Here is a 7259-nt window from a genome sequence, read left to right as displayed (position 1 = left end):
TTCTTAGGTAATTTAAGATGTTTGGGACTAGATTTCTCTAGCATTGTATAGTCCGAGCCTCCCAGAAGGCATTCCTAGGCATCCTTAGAATTCCACTATAAACACACCTGTGGAAGGAACATACTCACATTTGTCTCTGGGTGAACTGTGAGCACCTGAGCTGGTGAAGTCATCATTCTTCTAGCCCAGGAATCCATACTTAACTCATTTAACCATTGATTTGCTCTTCTACTTCCTTGATTATCTTCTCTCTGCTTTGAATTGGTCATTTCTTCTTCTTCTTTTTTTTTTCCAATGACTTTTTCCACTGTGGTTGGGGTGTTGTTTGGGACAGACTTACTCTTTTCCATCATTGACAAGCCTAGCCCCATGCTTGGCACATAATATGTGTTTAATAAATGTGCAGTGAACTTAATTGGGTTTAATGAGCAAGTTTTGCTACCCTCCTGCAGCATGAGCACCTATTAAACACCAATGATGTGTTGGGCATCATGTTAGGTGTTGAGAATTCAAATACAGAAGTAACACAACCTCGCTCTCAAGGAAGCTTACATTCTAGAGGAGACAATACATATGTAGTTATACATATACATATATGTTTGTATATATGTATACATAGAGACAATACGTCTATAGAGAGGGGCAATACATGTACACAAGGAGCATACAAAATAGATAGAAGGTGATTTTGTGGGGAGAAACTAATAGCTGGTGGGGTGAGAGGGGTGATCAGGAAAGACTTCATGGAGAAGGTAGCCCTTGAATTGAGTCTTAAAGAAAATTAGAAATTTTGAGAGATGAGGGTTAGGAGGGAGAGCATTCCAGGCATCAGCACCAGGGAGTACAAAGGCACAGAGATAGGATATGGAATCTCATGTATGAGAAGCCGTACAACAGCCAGTTGCAGGAAGTGTTTGCCAAGCTTTCAGCATAGGTTATGGAATTGCAGAAACTCAGAGAGGAGAAGGCATCTCAAAGGTTACACCATCCAACCTGTAATCCCTTTCACAACAGCCTCAGAGTCAGGATTTTGATGGAATTTAAGAATTTCAAGGAATGTGGAATCTATCACATCCTGAGGCAGTCAATTCAGTCTTGGGGCAGCTCTCATTATAAGGGTGGCCCCCCTCAATGGATATAATGCTGCACCTAGGAATTCTGACTCTTACTAGCTGTGTGACCTGAGAGAATTCACTGAACCCTGTTTGCCTCAGTTTCCTCATCTATAAAATGAACTGGAGAAGGAAATGGCAAACCACTCCAGTATCTTTGCCAAAAAAATCCCCTCAAAACCCAAATGGGGTCATAAAGAATCAGACATGACTGCAAATCAACTAAACAACAACTACTTCTCTAAAACGTGCACATAGATCACACATTTATAATCTAGGTCCAATTAGAGGAAATCTAATTACCTTTCCAACTGACAGACCTCATGATAGTTAAATAGCTAAATAAAGAAATATTTCTATCTTCATTGCTTCCACTCTCCCCTCCTGTGGCACCCCTCAATGTCTTTTCTCCATTTTAGGGGGTGGGACAATGAGGGTTAAGTGACTTGCCCAAGGTCACACTGATAGTAAGTGTCAAGTGTCTGAGGCTGGATTTGAACTCAGGTCCTCCTGAATCCAGGGCCGGTGCTTTGTCCACTGTGCCACCTAGATGCTCCTCCAAGGTCTTTTCTTCTCCAGACTGAACATGCCAGGTTCTTTCAAATGATCTTGATAGATCATGATCTGTGGTCATCTTTTCTCTTCCTTTCCCTTCTTCCCTTCTCTCCCTTTTTCTTCTAGTCAATCAATTAGTCAACAGGCATTTATTAAGTACCTGTTGTGTACTATTGTGTACACTGTGCTAAGGGCTGAGGTTAAAGATAAGAGCAAAAGCATAGTCATTGGTTTCAAGGAGCTCACATTTTAGGGGTGGAACTACATACAAAAATGTGCATTTAAGATATGTATGTTTGTGTGTTGATCAACTGTGATAGACTTGACTCATCTCAGCAAAACAATGGTCCAGGATGGTTCCAAAGGACTCATGATGGAAAACGCTCTCCAAATCCAGGAAAAAAGAACTATGGAATCTACATGCAGACTGAACCATACTATTTCCATTTTTTGGTTTTTCTTTTTTGAGGTTTTTCCTTTTTGCTCTGATTCTTCTTTCCCAACATGACTAATGCAGAAATATGTTTAATGTGATTGTACATATATAAGCTATGTCAGATTGCTTGCTGTCTTGGGGAGGGGGGAGGGAGAAAAATTTGTGACTAGAAATCTTATAAAAATAAATGTTGAAAACTATATCTACATGTAACTGGAAAATAATAAAATACTTTTATGAAAAAAGATATGTATGTGTGTATGTGTGCATGTATGTGTATATGTATGTGCATGTATGCATGTGTGTATGTTTGTATATATGTATGCCTACCTATCTATCTGCAGTGGAAGTGAATGGTAATCTTACCTATCAATAATATACTAATATAAGGACCATTTCCAGCAGCTGCTACAGAGGAGTAGGAAAAAGAGCTTATCTTTTTCCTCACCGTGGCTATATGATCTGGAGTGAATCATATCTAAAACACATGTCCTGCCTCAACTAAGCCTAAGTCTTCCTTTGGAGCTGCCTCTGCTGTGTTTGTTCTTTGCAGATATTTGGTGAATGATGATTTATCCCAAGATGGATGTGTCTAGGTGCCTCTGACACAAACTAGCTGTGTGACTGAGCCTTAATCTCTCAGTGCCTCAGTCAACTCTCTGCGTTTCAGAACATATGCTGATTTGCAGGACCTTTCTTCCTGGGAATTCCCTAGAACATTGAAATCATAGGTTTGGATAAAAAAAAAACAATGAAATTTTTATATACAAAGGTATGTGTAACTTCTTCTGCTCCCCCACCTATACCCCTGCAGAGCAGGTATGTTGGCTTTTACTTCTATTCCAGAATTCTCTGGTACCCTTAAGGGGATTGAGTTGAGGCTCTATGTAAATGGATCCAGCCACCACTGATGTGGTTCCCTCAGTCTTAGGGGGTGGTCCTCAGCAGCTCAGTTCCATTTAGTCGCATTAGCACATACAGAAATATGGACTTCAGAAAGTATAATCATAAATATACAAATTTACTTCTCCAATGTGTGGAAGGCACAATCTTTTCCCTCCCTCCCCCCCACACCTCCACCCCCTCCAAGCTCATTTTAGTCTCTGCAGAAGAGGATTAGGTTCACGACTTAACTTGGGTCCCATAGAACAGAGTCCCAATTCCATGCCCCAAACTTCCATTGAGCTCAAGCTTCTGTCACCCTGGCTTCTCAGGGCTTCCATGCCCTGAACTAGCTATAATCTTGGTTGCCCTGGTCACCATGCCTTGAACTCCTAGGTCCCTTCCCATGGGAATCACCTCTGCTACCTGAAACCAAAGAGGATAAAAAATATAGAACCAACACAAAGAGTTCTCATGCCCATTTCTCAGAGCCAGAATAAAAGAGAGGGATCAGGGAAAGGCAAGTCATTCCATTCTCCCTGGTTCAGTTCATGGTGTCCTTACCATGGTTTAACTGGAATCTTTATCCTCTTGATGTGTCAGATAAGAGTGTCTGAAAAGCAAGTAGTTCAGTCTCATCCACTTTAAAGATGCAGGCAGCCAATCAAAGGAATTTACCCCCACCAGAGTGATATGGGAGGCAGGCCTCCAGGTTAGGCAATCTAGACATACTTCAATGGTCCTTCAAGGACACCTCTGTGTTAAGAGAACTAGGCATGCCCAGACTAGCGCTGGTTACACCTGTTGTATACTAATGTAATAATAAGGTATCTCTCCTCTAATTACTATTCTACCTAGCCTATCTAGCCTTTGTACGAACACTTTCAGCAATGGGAACCTCACTAGTGTCTGAAGTGTCCTTTTCCTTTCTGATTGTTAGAAAGTTCTTGCTTATATTAAGTCAAAATCTGCTTTTCATAAGTCTTCGTTCTGCCTTTTGGAGCTATATGTACATAAAATGTCTATTCTCTAATTCATATTATAGGCCTTCAAGTATTTAGAAATAGTGTATCTCTCTAAGCTTTCTCTTCCCTGAGATAAATATCTCTTAGTTCCTTCAACTTTTCCTTATACAAACTACTTTCCAGATTCCTCATCACATTAGTCACCTTCCTCTGAGGACTCTCCAGTATGCTAAAATCCCCCTTAAAGTGTGACATCTGGAACCGAGTACCACACCCCAAGGGTGGTCTGACCAGCTCAGAGCTCAATGGAACAATGACTTTCTTTGTTCTGGATACTGGCCTTCTATTGAGGCAACCCAAGATTCCATTAGCATTTTTGGCTGTCATATTGGACCATTTTGATACATATTGAATTTATTTAATTACAATCATCTAAAATCCCTAGGTCTCCTTCATATGCTATGCCCTAATCTGGACCTTCCCGATCTTGTATGCATATAGTTGATTTGTTTTTAACTTAACTGAAAGAGTTTTTTTTTTACATCTCCCTATTAAATTTCATCTTCTTAGCTTTGTCCTATTATTTCAGACTAGTCAAATCTTTTTGAATACTGATTTTGTCATCAAATGTGTTATCTATACCTCCTAATTCTGTGGCATCTATAAATTTGATAACCAAATCCTCTTCTTCTAGGTCTTCATCCTAGCCAATGATAATATGCTACTTATTAACCTAAATACTTAGCACAGTGCTTGGCATATAATAGTAAGTGCTTAATAAATGCTTCCTTCCTTCCTTCCTTCCTTCCTTCCTTCCTTCCTTCCTTCCTTCCTTCCTTCCTTCCTTCCTTCCTTCCTTCCTTCCTTCCTTCCTTCCTTCCTTCCTTCCTTCCTTCCTTCCTTCCCTCCCTCCCTCCTTCCTTCCTTCCTTCCTTCCCTCCTTCCCTCCCTCCCTCCCTCCCTCCCTCCCTCCCTTCCTTCCTTCCTTCCTTCCTTCCCTTCCTTCCTTCCTTCCTTCCTTCCTTCCTTCCTTCCTTCCTTCCTTCCTTCCTTCCTTCCTTCCTTCCTTCCTTCCTTCCTTCCTTCCTTCCTTCCTCCCTCCCTCCCTTCCTCCCTCCCTTCCTTCCTTCCCTCCTTCCCTCCTTCCTTCCTTCCTTCCTTCCTTCCTTCCTTCCTTCCTTCCTTCCTTCCTTCCTTCCTTCCTTCCTTCCTTCCTTCCTTCCTTCCTTCCTTCCTTCCTTCCTTCCTTCCTTCCTTCTTTCCTCCCTTCCTCCTTCCCTCCCTCTCTCTCTGTCCCTCTCTCCCTCCCTCCCTTCCTTCCTTCCTTATTGGTGGAATTTCAGTCACTTAAACGAAAAAGTGAAGTAAAAGATTTCAGTTTGGACAGGATACTTAGCAGAACATTATCTTCTTGGGGTATCAGAAGTCATACATTTTTTTTTTAATTCTTTACACCAGCTATGTGCAACACCTACTCTATTTGGCATTAGCAACCAAAAAGATATTGAAACCTGACCTGATTTCACTATCTTCACTTTTCTATAATATTCCTGAAGATGATTATTTCACAAATTGCACTGCCTACTTCTGTGATTCATTTCAGTATTAAGGTTTCATGAGGTGTTATATCAGATTCTGGGCAAAAATCCAAATATGAAACAAAAAAGTAGTAGAGACCTTATTTCCCAGATGGAAAAATCTAGTTATATATGTCTATTTTTTCACCTTCCTTCTCCCTCATTGGTCTCTACCTTTCTGCTTTAGGAGAGGCATGCTCAGCAAGTTCTCTTGCTTTTAGAATTTCTCTATTTGTTTGCCATGCTTTTACTCCTGATTTTTTTAATGGCCTTACTTTCTGATCTTCTACTTACGGCTGTTTTCATTGCCAAGCAAAGCAAGGTGGCATGGCGGATCAAGTGCTGGACTTGGAGTGAGCAAAGGCACTGCTTAATATTAGCAGTGAGAATCTGAGCATGTTACTTAACCTCCTTCTGCCTCAGTTTCCTCATCTCATTTAGAATGAGGGGATGGGACTTGATGACCTCTAGTATCCATTCCAGCCTAAATAGATGATCCCAAACCCAATCTCTGTTGGACATGATAGCCCTTCTGATACTTGAAATCCTACCCCTCCAAGTTCCTTTAACCAGTACTCATATAACAAGAACTCAGTCCTTCACTTTCTTAGTTGCCCTTCTCCAAATACTCTCTAGATTATCAATGAACTAACTAAAATGTTCCTCCACAACTAAACCCAGCACTTCAAATATGATTTGACCCAGACAGAGTGGGAAGACGGATTATCACTTCCTTACTCTTGGACAGTTTCTTTTAAAGCCTTCTGAGATTGTATTAGCTCTTTTGGCTTCTATATTACACCATTGACATATCAAGCTTTGAGTCCATTCAGATCTCTAGACCTTTCCACATAAACTGCTTTCTAGATATGCCTTTCCCTGTTTTGCAGTTGGGAAGCTGATTTTCTTTCTTTTTTCTTTTTTTAATGTAATAAATATTTTTATTTATAGTTTTGGGTTCCAGTTTTTATCCCTCCTTCCTTTCCTCCCATCTCCCCCCTCACTGAGGCAGCAAGCAATCAGATATGGGTTATACATGTATGATTATGTAAAACATTACCATATTTGTCATTTTGTACAAGAAAACTTGATTAAAAGGAAAAAATGAAAGAAAATGAAAAATAGCATGCTTCAGTCTGTTCTACCAATATCAGTTCTTTCATTGGAGGTAGATAGTAGGTTTCATCAATAGTCATTTGGGCTTATCTTGGATCATTGTATTGTTGAGAATAGTCAAGTCATTCACAGTTGGGAAGCTGATTTTCAAAAGCAATATATAAGACTTTATATTTTTCTCCCCACACCCCCAACTAAAATTCCCACTATCTGGAATCCTTAGACCAGACATAGCACAAGTGACAGACACATAGTAAGTTCTTAATAAATGCTTCTTGCTTGACTGACATGTTTCATACCCCTAATAAAATATAACCTTCACAAAGGCAGACACTGTCTTATTTTAGCATATGTACCTCCTATGCCTAGCATAGTGTCTGGAATATAGTAGGCACTTAATAAATATATATTGGTTAATTGAAGGAGACTTATGAATAAAAGAAAAGAACAAGATCAAACTAAATATGTTGGGAAAGACAAGGTCAGAATTCAAGGAAGTGTGTCCCCAAATGAATTAACCTGGGGAAAGGTGTCTTACAACCATTTGTTATATAAATGCCAGCTATTATTATCACTTTCAATGGCTATAATGATGCAAATGGAGATAGGTAGGAGA

Source organism: Dromiciops gliroides, chromosome 3 (genome assembly GCF_019393635.1).
Source record: "Dromiciops gliroides isolate mDroGli1 chromosome 3, mDroGli1.pri, whole genome shotgun sequence".
Classification (NCBI taxonomy): Eukaryota; Metazoa; Chordata; class Mammalia; order Microbiotheria; family Microbiotheriidae; genus Dromiciops; species Dromiciops gliroides.
This window is presented reverse-complemented; position numbering follows the sequence as displayed.